The sequence below is a fragment of the Dermacentor silvarum genome, chromosome 9 (assembly GCF_013339745.2).
Source record: "Dermacentor silvarum isolate Dsil-2018 chromosome 9, BIME_Dsil_1.4, whole genome shotgun sequence".
NCBI lineage: Eukaryota > Metazoa > Arthropoda > Arachnida > Ixodida > Ixodidae > Dermacentor > Dermacentor silvarum.
The window spans coordinates 16268834-16286209 of record NC_051162.1 but is presented as its reverse complement, the minus strand read 5'-3'; positions in this window follow the sequence as shown (position 1 = coordinate 16286209).

Sequence of the window (17376 nt, the reverse complement as noted above, 5' to 3'; positions counted from 1 at the left end):
GATTTGTTGTGATGCCGAAAGGCATGTTCAATGAAAAAGCCCAAGCGGCACTGGACAAGAACTTTGTGAATGTTTAGAAAAGTGCAGTGAGAGTTAAAACTAAGTTCATCAAATTTTGTAAGGACTTGGAATTGAATGCTCTTGCTAGTGCTGTGAGAAATAGTGAGGGGAACAATCTGAAGATCTTCTTTTCTGCAAACACACATAAGGTAGATGTCCCTTTCAGAACCATTGTGAGCGAAGGGGGGGGGGGGGGGGCTTGGCAAAAGAATGTTTGTCAGTTTTTAATGAAAAGCCCTATTGACTCACGGTTGTTGATCCTTTCCGCGTGAGGAAATCTGAAGAAGTCACTGAATATGTGAAACACAACGAGAGTATAGATTATGGCTTCTCTGTCGACGTTGAGGACTTGTTTTATTCAGTACCTCAAGATAAGCTTTTAGTTACTGTTAGGAAGTACATTGAACAGAGTGGCGAATGCGATTTCCAAAACTCCGCTTGCTTGTCGGTTCATAATTTAACTCTTGTAAAATTTTATCTTAGTGTAACATTTATTGTTTTTAACGAGCAGCCTTTTCTGCAACGTAGAGGAGTGTGTATTGGGTCTTGCGTGGCGCCGACTCTATGCGTCATATTTTTAGCTGATATTGACAGTGCGCTTGATTTGGCTTTTAATGGGGGGAAGGTATTCAAAGTGTTTCGGTACGTCGATGACTTTTTAATTCTTTAAAATAAAGAGGACGGTTTCACTGCCCCTGGGAGTATTTTAGATGTTTTTATTCAAGCTGGGCAGGGTTTGAGTTTCACTCATGAATTGCTTGGAACTGAGGGGTTACATACAATTCCTGGATCCCAGGCTAAAATTTAGTGTAGGCCATGTTTGCTGAGAGTACCTCCCAAGGGGTTAAGAAGTGTCTCCTGCCTTTTGACTCTGCCCACTGTAAAATAGTAAAAAGGGGCATCGCATTACAATGTCTGGATGCTGCCCTCCGTAAGTCATGCCCGCATTCAATGCAGCATTGCTTTGACAATCAGATTGGTCGCCTATTAGCAGCGGGATTCCCTGAGTTGCTTGTTGTTGCGGTGGCCGAGTCTATCCTGCAGAGGGTAAAGAACAGAGCTGGAGCGGAAACGGCTGAGACCCAGCAATGGATGGCGAGACCCGTAGCCATACCTTATATGCATCAGGTCTCGCAGAACCTGAAGAAGGTCGCGAACAGGCATCTATTCCTGTGGTCTTCGCGGCTCCTAATAAGCTATCCAGGCTCTGCCCTCGAATTTGCGGTGACAGGAAAGGAGGTTGCCAAACCAGCCATGATGGCGGTTTCGTGGGGTGTGCGACAGGAGTGGTATACTCCGTCCCCTTGTTGTGCGGGAAGGCGTATATCGGCCAAACCGAACGCTGCATAAACGACCGGCTCAGGGAGCATGCGCTAAAAGTTAAGAAAAAAAGAGGACAAGTATGCACATTTGGTTGCCCACATCGTTACGTGTGGTTGCGAGGCACGATTTTATGAGACCACTATCTTAGGCAAATCAACAAACTACACGGCCCGAGTGGCTCTAGAAGCATTCAACATCCACAACAAATCAGATATTTGTATAAGCGAAGCGTCAATTCTGTTGCACAGTGCCGAACCGAACTACATGAACTCTGTTGCCTGAGGCAGATAGTACTGTTAACTTTTTAAAATTTCTTTGGTCACCTCGCATGGGAAAGGGGCGTGACACTGGTGTACGTGGTTCACCTTATAAATCGGAGGGTTTGTTGACTGAAATAAACGGTTGGTAGTAGCGCTCGTCCGCGTCTGTCGTGTCTTCGTGTGTGTTGTGTGTACTTTTTTGCGCTATGTCTAAAAGTAACTCGTGATATGTACTTGGGCCATGCGGCGGTCGCGACAGCACCATATGGGTAGATAATAGAGGAACAATGCAGAAATCAGTACGAAAATGTGTAATTTAAGTGTCTGCAGAGCGTCGACAAATATTCTGCACCCAAAATTAAGGAAGGGTATTGCTACGGTTCAAAAAAGAAGTAAAAGCGGGTAGCTAAAAAGGAAAGAAAAGACCAAACGAAAGCCACAGATGATGCGGCAAGTTAAACTACCCAATATCCGAGTGTGTTTGTTAGGAAACGCCGCGAGGGCCGGGCTTTCAATAAACAAGGTCGGTAAAAATTGGTTATTGATGTCCTCGGAATTTCTCTTTTCACATGATAATTTTGATCTTGATGCTAACTGTTCGAATAAACGGCGAAAATTTCTGCTCTTTTAGAAGCTAATGAACAGCCATACGTTTTCATAATTACGAGTTAATGGACCTGAAGGAGCAAAACTTTTACTTGCATTGATTTTCGCCGCTTTGCTATCTGAAGGACAAACTTCACTCGGCGGGGAAGTTTACTGAAGCGGTCAATGACTTCGGACACATTCATGCCGACGTCTCTCTGGACGTATATAAGCGCCTGCCTAACCATGTGTTCCTCAGACACTGTAGAGCGCAAGTAGTTCTTTAGTAATCTCATGTTAAAAATATACTATCTGCGCTTGAAGTGGTCCCTGGAAGGGTGACTAGAATCTGAAGCCGTTTCTACACATTTACATAGACCCTGCAGTCGCACTGAGAGAGGGAATCTATTCCGGTGCTAAAACCTAAAAGTACTCCTTCGATGTCGTTGGCATCCTTGTTAGGTACCTTGCACAAACAGTAAACTCTTGGATACCGGCAATATCCGTCGTTTCGTCAGCAAATATGAAGAAGCAGCCTGCACTATTTACTTTTGCGTCTAGGCTTTCTTTGATAATTTCACCACAAATTTCTATAATTTGGTTTTGTACATCTGGGCTTAAATGCGAGGTATTACTGGGGCAACATCCAAATGGTTCTTCAGATATGTATCTCCACAATCAGCTCGAAAATGAAGAAGCGCTCTGAAAATACCAATATTTTCAGGGGGGATTTGCCTAAATCCATAGGACCACTGTCCCTATGGCCACGGAGAGCCAGACCTTGTCGTCCGCAAAAAAGAACCGCCGCCAAAAAAGACTAGGCCGTTAACTTTCTTCTGTTTTCTCTTATTTTACTTTGCCTGCCCTGGTCCAGCTGATTGATCACATCGGGCGCCCTTCCTGAAAATGTTTGGATAAAATTATCAGCGGCCAGCTGGCAGTCACGGTCATATTTAGTATTTTCGTGTGTGAGGATGGTGGTGGGTGGGTAAACTTTATTTATTCACGAGAGAATCATGTGAAGGGGGGAGGAGAAAAGGAAGCAGGACGACGATGGGCCCTCGGGCCACTCTAGGTGGCCGGGCACATTTGTGCTTCGGCGAACCCTCTGGCCCAGCCCACTGTCCGAAGCTGTAACTCCGGTTGCGAGCTGCGCAGAGCAGCCTCCCATCGCTCCTGGTGTTCTGACCCTCGCCACGGGGGCTTGGGCTTGTTCGGGCAATTTAGAAAGATGTGGGCAAAGTCAGCTCTGGTGCTAGGACACAAGTGGCAGTGAGGAGAGGTTTCCCCGTGTCTAATAATGGACAGAAGGAAAGGGGTCGTAACTGTGGCCGTTTGAAGTCTGCGCCACAAAGCCTGGTCACTTCTGGGAAGAGATTTATGCGGCGGGGGGTAGATTAGGCGGGAATTTCGGTAAAACAGAGTGAGGTCATGGTAGCTGAAGAGTCGATCTCTTGCACTGCGAGACGAAGGCGGGTCGCTCTCAGCCCGGTTGACGAGTGCTCGGGCCTGAGTGTTTGCGGCCATGTTGCCTGGGTGTTCGCTGTGTGCAGGGACCCAAAGGAGGGTGATAAGGCGATTAGGAGGGGGATTCTATTCGATTATTTCAGCAGCCCTGGAGTGGATTTTACGATTGGCATAATTACTGATTGTGGTTTTTGAATCTGAGAAAATATACTTAGCGGAGGAGTGAGAAATTGCTAAGGCAATAGCTGCCTCTTCCGCTTCTAGGGATTCTGTCAAATTTGGAATCGACGCACAGACAATGGGGTTTTCGAATCCGTCTACAACGGCTAATGCGAAAGCTGGCCGGTCTGAATATTCAGCCACGTCTACATAGACTGCCTGTGAATGAGGAGGGTAGCTCTTCTGCAGAGCCTTGGCACTAGCTTCCCGTCTTGCTCGATTCTGTTCCGGGTGGGTGTTTTTGGGAAGTGGCATAATGCAGAGGTTATTGCTAACAGCAGTGGGAGGACAGCACGTGGCCGTGGTATGACCTGGTAGGTTGACTCCGAGTCGGTGCAGAAGGATTTGACCAGTTTGTGTAATATTGACCGAAGAGGTGCGCTTCTACGTGCTCTCCCAGGGGGTTGTGCAGCCCCAGTTGAAGGCGTTTCTCTGTGGGCGTTGATTTGGGGAGATGAAGAGCAGTTTTATAGGCAGTGCGGATGCGTCTGTTGAGTTGCTCGGTCTCTGCGGGTGTGAGGTAGAGCTAAGGGATAAAGTAGGTGATTCTGCAAAGGAAAAAAAAAACGCCTGAACGAGGCGACGTGTGTCTGCTTCTCGCATGCCGCGATGACGATTGGAGATGCGCTTAATTAGTGAAGCTGTATTGGGAATCACAGTGCGTTAATTTTAACGTTTCGGCATTTGAGCCATTGTCTGAAATATTGAGACCCAAGATTTTGATTTTATTTACCCTGCGAATGGGAGTGTCATCTAGTGTGACTTGAATGTTAGAGATATCCTGTTTTTTTTATGTCCATCACTAGGAGTTCTGATTTAGCCGCCGAGCAGCTTACACCGATGCAATTGGCGTGCTTAACAAGAGTGTGAACGGCCAACGGTAGTTTTGATTCGATTTCACCATGGTTGCCAGAATTGACCCAGATGGTGATGTCATCCGCGTACAAGGAGTGATTGACAGAAGGAATTTTGGCAAGTTCTCGCGCTAACGGGATAAGAGTAATGTTGAAAAGAAACGGGGACAGAACTGCTCCCTGGGGCGTTCCTTTGCTTCCTAGCGTGAAAGAGTTGGTTTTGAATGTGCCTAATTGTAGGCAGACGGCCCTGTTGCTGAGAAAGGCAGCAACATAATGGTGCGTGGGAGAGCCGACGTTAAGGCCACTCAGAGATTGTAAAATGGCGAAGTGAGCAACATTATCAAACGCTTTGGTCAGGTCCAATGCAAGGATGGCTCTGGTAATGTGTGGGAAAACGGGATTGAGCACGTCTTCCTTAAGCTGTAACATGGCATCTTGAGTTGAGAGTCCCGCTCGGAAGCCAAGCATGGTGGCGGGAAAGAGTTGTTCTTTCTCCATGTAGCGGTAAAGGCGACTTAGGATCACATGCTCCATCAGTTTTCCGGTGCATGAGGTAAGATAGATTGGTCGCATATTCTTAAGGTCTAAAGGCTTGTTATTTGTGGTGATGAAAGTCACCTTAGCTGATTTCCATTCCTGGGGCAGCGTGCCCTGCTCCCATTGCTGATTCATGTAACTGGTGAGAGCGGCCAATGATTTGTTGTCTAAATTTCGGAGTGCTTTGTTAGTGATTCCATCTAGTCCTGGCGCGGATGTGGTGCGAAGTTTGCTTAGTGCGGCCCATACCTCCGCCTATGTGATGGGGGCGTCCAAGTCTGAATTGGGGGCTCCTGTATACGTCGGTGTTGATTCCTGCTTTAGATCGGGAAGTATGTGGCTTTAAGAGCAGCTTCAAGGCCTAGCCCTTTTTTCGCTACCTCAAATAGGAGTTGGGTGATTTGCTTATTATTTTCAGAGCGCGAGGAGCACGGGTCTAACATATGGCCAAGGAGGGACCACGAGTTCTTCCTACATAGAGTGCCGTCAAGTCGGTTGCATATCTGAGTCCATTGCTGCGACGAAAGCTCGGCCGCGTGTTCGGTGACAAGCTGTAGCGTTTGCGCCATTTTCCGTTTTAATTTGCGATTATGCTTTTGCCTGAGCCACCGTTTCTCCATATTCTGATAGGCCTCCCATAGGTGGAGTAGCCTACTGTCTACTGGATCGCGGATATGTTGTGCCGGGGCCACTTTTTCGCTAAGAGCTACGTCCCGTTGGAGCTTAGAAGCCCATTCTTTCTAATACTGAATTTATTCTTCCGGTTTTTGGAGTCGGATTTCGCGGAACTTGTCCCAGTCGACAATAGGTTTGAGGTGGAACTTTGGGCGTAAACTGGCACACGGTAACGTAATTGTTAGAATATAATGATCGCTGCCGAGGTTGACTCCTGTATGCGTCCAGTTAGCTTGTCGAACGTTTTTAGTAAAAGTAAGGTATGGGGTGGTATTTCTGCTCACACTGTTGCCAATGCGCGTGGCTAACGTGCAATCAGTGACTAGGGTGCACCTATTTCGCTGAATGTATTGAAAGAGGCAGGTGCCCTTGCGAGTGTTTCTCCTGTATCCCCAGTCTACGTGCGGTGCATTAAGATCACCCATTACCACTATAGGAGCGGAACTCGCTATTTGGATGTCCCTATCAATTGCTTCGAATACGGCAGTGAGGTCATCTCTAGGATGAGAATAGATATTTAAAATACAATATGTGGCTTGTCCTCTACGACGCGGGCGGAGCTCGAGAAGAATGAAATCGGAGTAAAGGTCGGAGAGGTCGTGAGTTATAAAAGAGATATTCCTCTGGATATATGTGGTGGCCCACGGGGAAGTAGGATGGGAGTGTACAGCCTGATATCCGAGAAGTTTGCATGCTTTTAAAGGCTCCTGTACGGAGATGACATCAAGGGCGGGTGTAGACTGCTGTATGTAAAGTGAGAGATTGTCTCTCTTCTTTTTTAATCCGCGGCAGTTCCGTTGCCATATGCAGAGTGAAGAGGGGGAGGATGTGACAAGGGTGCAGTAGGGGGTTATGGTTGCGAAGGCGCTTGAGAGGGGGGGATTGTGGCACAGCTTCCAATGGGAGGAGCCGAGCAACTAGCATATCGAGAATGTTCTCAATCTTATTAAAGCGTTCTGCGATTTGAGTGAAGCCTAGGTCAACCTTTTGTTTCAGTTCCCTGTGTTCTTTACGGATTTCTTTACTCGGGCATTTGTGGTCCTCATCCGAGGATTCATGCAGTTGCGTTGTTTTCATTTTTGCGGGTTGGGGAGTGGAATCTGTGGGTTCGGTCTCTGATTGGGCTGCCATATCAGACTCCGAGGTGGAGGTGGAGCTAGGTAGGGACGGAGAGGGCGTTAGGGGGGGGGGAGCTGTGAGTGTACTTAAACGTTCCAGCACCAGAGCCAACTGTTGCTTTAACTCCTGATTCTCTCTAGTTAGACGTTCGATAGTTTTCTGAGTTTTAGAATGTTCTCTAGATTCGGAGTGTGCTCTACTGGAGCGGGAGGCTAGCTCTGCCCAGCTCACCTTTCCGGATTGGCTCCCGGGGTCCCGGCTCCGGGATTCACTTCGTCCAGGACTTTTGCTTCCGCTGCCACGGTTTCTGTCTGCGATTCTTGGGAAGGACTCCTTTTCGAGCTGAAACTCGTGCTGCTGCTGCTGCTTCTGCTGCTGTTGTTGTGTCTGTCGTGGACGAGAGGGACGACTGTTAACACGTTGGAAGCGTTTCTTACATGCCCTGTCGCCCGTCATGTGGGCGTCCCCACAGACGACGCACTCTGGAGTGCAGGGGTGGTCCGCCGGGTGCTTCTGACCACAGCCTGGGCAGGTGAGGCGATTCGGCAGAGGACATCCATCGCGTCTGTGGCCGACTTGTCTGCAGTTTACGCAGGCCTCCACTTTCGATCGGAAGTTGAAGACGGCATAAAGGATGCCAAACATGTTCACCGAGGGTGGAAGCTCCTCGGCCATGAAGTGAATGAGCACCGAGCGGGAGGTACGCCCCATGTCCCTGGCCAGCACTATTGGTAGGAGGGGATTCGCCCTACGTAATTCTCGGAGCAAGTCCTGCGGCGACTCGCCGCTCCAGGCACGGTAGATGATTCCTGGTCGTGCCCTGTCCGGCGGAGCTATGTATGCATGGAATGCCAGTTTGTTACCGCGTAGCGTGAGGTCTCTGATTTTGGCGTAGTTGGCAACTCGGTCTGCGCAGGAAGTAGATACTGTGAAGATATTCTTGGGCAGGTTTGTGCACATGAGGTCCTCCTCGGCAACCGCAGAGTGCAGTCCGCTATTGGCGAGTACAGCCGCCCGTAACTCTTCGTCGTTGTATTGGGCCAGATTGACGCCCGCAGTTGGACGAAAGACGATCTTGAAGTCATCGACTGGCAACCGTGGCAGTGGTCTTATGCGAAGACGCGCCGCAGCAGTCCCATCGACTTCTGAGGGAACGCTTGGAGCTGACGCCGTTTTCTTTGCTTGCGTTCCGTCAGCGGACGCCGCTTTGCTTGACTGCGTTCGTTCGGTTTCCATGGATTGCTGCCTAGGCGAACGTGTTCGGGCGTAGAGGACTTCCCTCCATTCCTCCGGGTTGAATTCAGCGTCGGGCAGATCCATGCCGCTCACCTGATATGACAAAATGTCGTTGCCGAACAGACTCGTACGTGCGCGAGCCCGACGCCGGTTCCGGTGGTGTTAGGGCTAGCGAAGCGGCGTTCCGCCGCTCACCCGGAGTCGAAGTTTGTACAGTTCCACAAGAAAGATGAGGTTTGAGGCACTCACCGGCAGCTTCGGCGAGATGTTAGCTTTCAATAGAGACCACTTTTGGCACCAGAAAAGCAGTCCTTATTCTGCAAAAGCTTTGTCGAATGCGGAGCCCATGCGAGGCACGTCAGCCCTGCTCGTCCCCCTCTTGGTTTCTGTCTGTGTGTGAAAGATTGCGAGCGCAGGCTTCCATTTCTGAAACGGCTTGGACACGAGGGCCCCAGTGCGCCCATGTTAGCTCAAGTTTATAAGAACATTAAACCCATAAAGTTCCAGAATTGAACATCTAAAGCACGCCTTTCGAAATGTCAGTGCACCTTTCGCGTCATAAGTTTATGAGAACTTTATACCCATAAAGTTTCGGAATTGAATTCCATGCGCTCCGTAGATAACGCGGCCGCTGCGAGATGCCGCAACGCGCCCGCTCGCTGTCAAAAAACCCTCGAAAGTTTCTATGCTTTCTAGGAAACTGAAAGGGCAAAAATCAAGTGTGAAATTGACATGTCCTGTGGCACCATGGCAGTAAAGGGAAGGTTTGGCTTAGTGGGACCATATGAAAGGTTCAGCTGCCATTGTGCTACTCACGCACAAGGAACGACACTTTTGTATTTTATTTATAGGCAGTAGACAAAATGATAAATGATGCTCAGTGCACGCTGGCGTGATCATGACAAAACGACCGTACCGATATGGGTCATAAACGATTCTAATAAAGGAATATTTCTGCAAACCCTCACGGTCCCTTCTCGTGTTTCTTCAATTGTTCAAACATGTTCAATTTAGGGTAGGAGAATATTCTCACAGAATTACTAAAGAATTGCACCAGTAACTATATCATGGTGCTGTGACCTGATTTAGCAATAGAGTTAGTCAAGAACAGAACAGCAGAATGCTATATGGCAACTTCGGTAATTGTACCAGAAAACAGTGTCTTCTTGCACAACTTTGTGGGCATAACTCAAAAAGAGTGCGGTCTGTGATTGGAGTCGTTCTCTATTTTTACACGACAGGCTATATTAACACGTCCCAGAGTCTTTTCGCATAATTTCCAATACTCCTCTGCGTACGTTGTGGTAAAACGGTAAAAGGATATGAATACCTTTAGTATTTCTGGAATTTTGTGAAGGTATATGGGAATAGTTCAAAATGATAAGACGCGTGCGCAGCATATTGAGGGTAGAATGTTTATGTTTCGAGGTACTGGTTTGTACTAAGTAAACAAGCTTGTGCAATAATTCGGACAGCCTTCATTTGCACCGAAGATCAGGTATACGGAAAAATTCTTCTTTGATATAATGCAAATATGCTCAGTCAAATAGCTTCAACTGTGTTCCTTTGTAAAAATACTACGTCTGGGGCTGCAGCCAACTTATCTATTTCTGTGTCTTTTAATTGCACACACTGGACGCTATTTATTTTTGTGGTACGTTTCAAGCCGCACAAGAGTTGCACAAACACGCCTTTCCCAAGACATAGCTGAAAAGGCGAAATATTTCTTAGTAATGTCTTCATAAATATTCGCCTTAGGAAAGAAATGAACTTTCAAAACACGTTACCTGGGTTTATTCTCCAAAATACAATATACCTAAACTGCAAAAGATGTTTGGAAGCACGTTCACATGTTCTCGAAATCAGCCAGCTATTTTTTAGGAAGACGTTGGTACAGTAGAAAGAAACCAAACAAGAACCGCAACCAAATTACCTGCATTTCGGAATATACCATCTGGCGGAAAACCGCCAAACTAAGCACCGACAAAATGGTATGAAGAAGCGCGGCGCAGCTGGCTTCGAACCTGCGAACTCACGATCGTGGTATCATTGATCTTGATCTGCGGTCGCTCAACGCGCTCGGCTACCGTTTCGAAGCGCTGCTGTTGGCGAAAGCTAGGTTTATGTATGTACCACAATAAATTCCGCGACCTTGTTATGAAAACTGCGATTTTGGAACGACTTCTTTGCCATTTCAAGAGCTGCTGCTGCAACTAGCTGAAAGCTGATTCACTGAAGTCGATAAATCCTCAGGAATACGTCAATCGATACAATAGGTTTATCGCAAATTGTTTTTTACTGGTCAACAAAGCCTCCAAAATTTAGGCTTTTCAATAGACTCCCATACTTGATACTTTGCCCACAATTTGGAACGGGTTTTCTGCCGTAAGTAATGGTACCACTTACATGATATTTCGGGCTAAGCGCCTAGAGCCTATTTACACGGGAATATTTTAAAAGATGGCTTCTGTGATTAGTAATTTGGTAAAAACAACGCTTTCCCATAGAAAAAACGTATGTTTTCAGAGGCGGCCGCTAGAGGCGCTGTTCGGCGATGTCCCAAATTCCTGGTAATGTATAACAATTTTTCACGCCTTTAATTTCAATATCTGTTTCTTTTAGGCTCATTGTAACTACTGTATGCTACATACTGGGGCCGGATTCAGAAAAACGTCCTCACGCTAAAACTGTTCGCAGAAGCAGGTGTCAGCCAATCGTGGTCCAGCACTTACGATCGAAAAGCTTTGTGAATTCGGCCCCTGGTGCTTTGTTTCTCTGTTTTAGATCTTGTTTGGTTTGGGTATCACGTCTTATAATGTTACCTTGAAAAAAGTTTTAATGCGTATATACATCCTCCCCGCTATAATTTTCCTCGAGCGAATATGGGACTCTGTGATAAATAAATGAAAGGCTGTTCCAGTGACTGAATCCTCCTGGTTCTGTTTTCAAGAAGGCTTAAGTGTGCTTGCGATGAGGCGAAATTTAGTCACAGTGTTACGCAGGCTAATAACCAAAGTTGGCCAAGCAGCAATAAAACATATACGTACCGCCGGAAATATACACAGGCTTCAAGCGTTCAGTTGTATGACCAATGCTGAAAATGTGTTCCTATAATAGTTTTACCGCATGGCCTGCATATTGGTTCTTGGTTCACTAACGTCATGTTATTCTATTGATGGTCTAGTCGTATGCACGCCGTCATATGCAACAGTTGTCGCCTTGCGTCACCCTTGAATCAACTGTTAACAATAAGATTGTCGAACTTGATGTGTCCTAGTGGTTTTCCCTCATTCCTTTGGTGCGAGATATCATTTTGTAGTTGTATTCATGATCTGTCTCGTTAGCGAATTTATTGCAAGGATAAGAACATGCCGCGTACAGTTGTGCCTTTTCTCTGTGCTCTATTATGTCTGACTAGCGGCATTTTAAAGCTTAGTAGATTAAATAAAAGAAACAAATCAATGCAGCACTTACACCATTGAACAGCCATTTGGAGAGCACAATTTTTTCATGTTCCAAGAAAATGACAACGTAAGGGTGTGTAAATGGTGTCATGCCACTCAAAAAGCTTTTAGCATTTTACGAGAGTGCATCAATCAGCTGCTGAATATCGTATTTGACCATTTTTTCCCGAAACTCTACACAACACCGCCACACACGTCGCATTGCGGGGAAAGACAAACACTGTCGAAACATTTCAACAACTTCATATTGAGAATGCTAAATTGTAACCAGAAAAAAAATTTCTGCCGACTTTTTTCTAGCGCAGCATGGGCTAGAAAGAAAGCAAGTGCTAAGATCCAAAGACAGTTGATAGACTATCACTATCCGCTTTGAAAAGCACAAAGCCAATTTGTCTTCTTCGTGGTAAGGTTGTGACTGTTATTTGAGCGACTAGGGGGGTGGGACGGTTTTTTGGCCAGAAAACAAAGTAGTAGCCCTGACACTGTCCGATAAATGACCATACCCTGACAGTCCATGTCTCGGCCGCACGAGAGTGGAGCCACGTGTGCAACTTTCAACAAAAAACGACTACAGCGCAAAAGTTTGTAATACTCGCCTTCGCGCACTACCATTAAATGTCGCACGTTGACTAAAAAGAAAAGAAAGAGGAAGTAGCACTGCGCTTTTTGATCACCTCGGAAGGGGCTACTTCCAAGAACGCCGAACGCAGATGGCTCTACCTACTGCAAAAATGTTTAGGTGTTTCCGACGAACGAGACAGTGACGTTATGTTAATATATTGAGACGCTGCCCCCCCCCCCCCCCAAAAAAAAAAAAAACAGGAAGAAACCAACAAGAGACGGGAAAGAGCGCATACTACGTAATACCACCATTTTTGGGGCGAGAGAATATATCCATTTTTCCAACAGGGAATCGACCCACCAACCGAAATTCTCTTTCTGCGTGCTGATTTGCGGCATCCAATAGAAAACCGGATTTACAACATGTATACGCCACCGTATCCGCAGTGGCAGACACAAGCTGCTTTTTGTAAACGACACGCCGTGTCCCATTTGCTCGAAAGAAATTATCGGCACTCAGTCACAATAAGACAGAACTGCGCCTGTATTCGAAACTTGTATGTGTATTGCGCCTGGCTTGAGCGTAATAAGCAATAATAATATTACCTACAATAATATTAACAATAAGGTCAATTTCACCCGACAGGCGAATCACTGATTGCGACAGAAATTTATTAGACAGCTGTGCAAACTAAGGTTAGTCGTTTTATCAGCTGCATAAACTGCTGTAAACATTCGCTTACTAACTAACTTAACCTGCACGTTGTCACGCGGGCTTAATCACACACGAACAAATCTCTCTCGACAAGCGCGGACACTCGCTGTCAAAACGATGGCGTTGGGGAGAGCGGCAGCAACAGCGAGCGAATTGTCTATCGTGCTACTTCTAGCTTCAACGCGAACTAATTGCGCCGAGAATTCACCGCACACGAAGGCATCAGAAGCGCTTTAACGAAACGCTATTCCAAACTGCTTCTATTCTATTTTTGCAATAAGGCCTCCATGACTGCCCAACTTCACTTGTCTTTCACGCAGCCTAAAGGAAAAATATTAGAATAGCTTGCACGGGAGGCGCAATGCTACAGAGAAAGCGGAGCTGATGGGCACCTAGCTTGGCCTGGCTTTTGGGCTAGGCTAAGCACTACCAAGTAATCCCCAGCATTTTCCGGAATGTATTGATTATTTATCAATTATCGATTAGCTACTGATTGACTGTCGATTGTCTATCGATGACAGACTAAGCTTAAGTAGTCCCAGCCATGCTTAACCAGGCTCAGCTTCGCCAGTTCACAGAGGTATGTGTCATTGCGCTGGGACCCTTCCTGCACTACCGCCAGAATCGGCCCACAATTTCTGTTCGCAGGTTACGGACTAATGCTCGGCTTAGACAGCTCCCCTGTTAAAAAACCGCGCGAGCTACCCACTCTTATATGACGTGTGCACACTAATTATGCATGTGAGACCAAACAACTGAAAAATATTATTTTTCGATTCTATGCCTTTTTACCATCAGCCATCCGCAATTGCTCAAAAGTTTTCGCGCTGCGCCCACTTCACCTGTCGGTCACCTGACGTCCTAAAACCGTGAAAAATCACTGCGTCAAAGTGGCGTGTACGCATTAAAGATGCATTATTACCCCAAACAAAACTTAATTTTCTTTTTAATAGCCGGACACTGCCCCGTTCCGACATGAATATAAGGTGGGCACTCGCCGATCGCTCTGGCACTGCGTAGTCGGAGCTGCCGTGGAGAATGGATTTATTTGCCTATATTAAAGATTTTGTGTGACATTATATGGTTGTCGAGCCCTTTCGGCATGTAAACGACATCGCTATGTCAAATTTTCTTCACTGAAGATTCGTTTTAGCTGCATTGTTACGTTTCCGTTGCACGCCGGCGTGATTTTCTAGCAGACACCGAAAGCTAAGTAAGAAGAAGCAGGGCAAACGTAGACGCCGGCAACACCCTCCTTTTCAGGTTCCAAGAAAATGACAACTTAAGGGCGTGTACCAAATGACAACGTAAGGGTGTGGTTATCTACTTTCACTGCGCTAGCCCGGCCCCACCTTACCGCCTCCACTTGTGCGTGCTCCTCGCCCTTGGTCAGCCAATCAGGTAAGAAATATATATCAAGTTAGGCAATGCTATTCCTTTTGAAAGCAAACAACAGTGACCTCCTATAAAATAGGAGAGCGTTTCAATAGCCTTCTCAAACAACGCTGCGAGTCACCGCCCGATGCTTGCGTTGGCGGTTGCGTAAATTGGACATCAGGAGATTGGAAGGAAAACAGATTGGAATAGTTTTACGTTATAGGGTCCCAGCAATCGGCCCGCCTTGACTTTGTACCCAGCGCAGATCGCTTTCTAGATCGGGGCCATGCGGCCGCGATCAGCCGCGTCATACGTAGCTGCCACGGGAGTAAATCGTCCCCCCCTTTCCCTGCGGCCTTGTGCGCGACGGAAGACGGAGCGCTTTTTCTCCGCCTTCCTCCCTTGCGCACGCGAGACTGAGCCACCATTCTCTGCTCACCCCCTCACGATTTCACTTTACCCACACCACACGGCGGGCGGCCACGATGTTATCGAACTTGGACATTATACGAAACATCATGTCAACGACGACGGCGGAAATGTGCCTGGAGTGTCCATATATTTTCAATCGCAATGAAATTATGTCGATCCGACTCAATGTGGGAAGAGAGTAAGCGAAGCTTTCTCTGCTGTTTGCTTTGACTGACGATAGTACGCGGCGATGTTAACAGTGAATGTTTATGTTCAGCATTTAGTGCAATGCGACAGTGGTGAGTTGATGTTAAACGTTACCCTTCGTGCACCTGTTTGTCCGTGTAATACACACAATACACAGCGAGACGTGCTTACTTGAGGAATTTTTGTGCGCCGTTTTTCATAACTTTCGAGATTGAGCAACCAGGCTTCTCAGATAAATCTGGCACGCTTCCACTCGCACCAGCAACATACGGCACCCGGCCGCGATGTTATTGCACTCGGACTTCACTCGGAACATTGCGGCGACAGCGAAGGCGACGCGGATGACGTTGGCGTAAATGCGCCTGGAGTGTACATATAATTGCTTTCACAATAATAAAAAAGTTGCGTACGGGAAATACCGCTGCCATAAACTAGAAGCTTGTTTCCCCACAGTACGACTGAGTTTGTGGAGAAACAAACCCATTGTATGTTTTCTTCGTATTTCCAAACGATTTGGTGCGACAGCATTTAAAAGCCCGGAATCAGGTTAGTCATATTCGAACGACTGTCAGACCAGTGTTTTGTTGCGCTACGAGGATATTGTAAGAGTCACCTTACGAGAGGAAATATTCCAGACAAGGCGGGGCTCTGAGAAGTATTGTCAAGCGATTGCCTATTTGCGCAGCTAAGCAATCGTGTGCCTCACAGCAGGCCCTACAACAATTGACCCGGTGTAGTTCAGCGGTTGCGCCTCCACTTTCTCAAACCTTCACAACCTTACCTTCGCGTATAACATGCGATATTTGCGTACACTTAACAGGCACGCATGATTTTAGTTATACTTCCGAACTGAAAAAAAAAATCACGCAGAAACTCCTCTAGGAGTTGCCTAAGTGTGCACAAGCATTGTGGCGCTTGTTAATCGCCACGCAGCCCGGTGTCATTATCAATGTTATGAAATTTGATTCGACCAGCATAAACCCTTATTAACCCTTATCGATCGTTATCAACCTTATCGAACACGATCCGACCCTTATCAACTATTATCGGTCCTTATCAACCTTGATGTCCAGGTAAGCTGTTGAAAAACTACCACTACAATTGCTGAGGGGGGGGGGGGGCATGCAATGTTTTATTCATGGTTCGGATGCTTGTTTTGAACTTGTTCTTTATTGAAACATGTGCTGTTCTGTGTATTGTATGGGTGACCTCAATGAATGTATGCGCTGTTCGCTTCACTTCGGTGAGCGCTTGTAGCCTCTGCCTTACGTGGTTATGAGCCATTGCATTCGTCTTACGTGATGGATGGACAAATTTCTCATTTGGTAGGCATAGAAATTCTTATGCATTTAAAACTGAAATGGCATCGTTTATTAAACGAGGCGAAGCTGCTGATTTTCGCTGTAACACGGGGACTCTCTTTTCCTCTTTATTTCGTTCTGTCACGCGTTCTATAGATCATAAGTTTTCCCTTTCATTTTTTTACACTGATAATATTCAAACCTTCGCATTGTCGGCACATTGCACTATCAAGTAAACGCAAGTAACAAGTGATCTATTTGGCGATGTCCTTGTGTGTCAAAAATTTGCCTAATAGTAAATCTTTCTAAATACCTTAGCTTTCTAAATACCAAATGAAACACTTTATTATGCGCCGAAACTTGAGAAAAAGGGGCATGCGCAGCCAGGCTTAGTGTTTGGATGCCACTCCATAAAGCCATTTGGCCCGCTCCTTCTTGCAGAATCTGACACCATCGTATTTCCTTATACGCCAGGGCGCAAATATGCATCACAGTTGCACATTCGTGTCCATTTTTAGCATGGTCAACAAGCTCTTTCCCATCAATTCAACGGCGGACGAATCTTTTGCCCCTGTAGATCTAGATGCTTTGCCGCATAGTAGCCAAACAAAAGCGCCCCAGGAATAAAACCAAACTGAACCTACATATATAGAGAGACCTACAGTATGTGCCACTAGAGTGCAATTAGCGGATTAGATTTTACTGTGCTGCAAATGACGTTTTAAAAATCACCTACAAAAGTGCCCCAGGAAAAACTTCCAACCGGCGGAATTAAACTACACTCAACATATAGCGTGAGAACGTTGTCGGGATTGAGTGCCTAAAGTGCAAATTGCGAAAAACGAGCCATTGCTCAGCAATCAATTTTTAAAAAATGCTGCCCATAGAGTTACGCCGACCTCGTCGCCCCAGGGTTGGCTTCACCGCAGTAGTCGATGACCCAGATTGCTGGACTTGGTAGGTTTGGGGAGCGACAGACATTCGTTCTCGGTCATCTAGTCG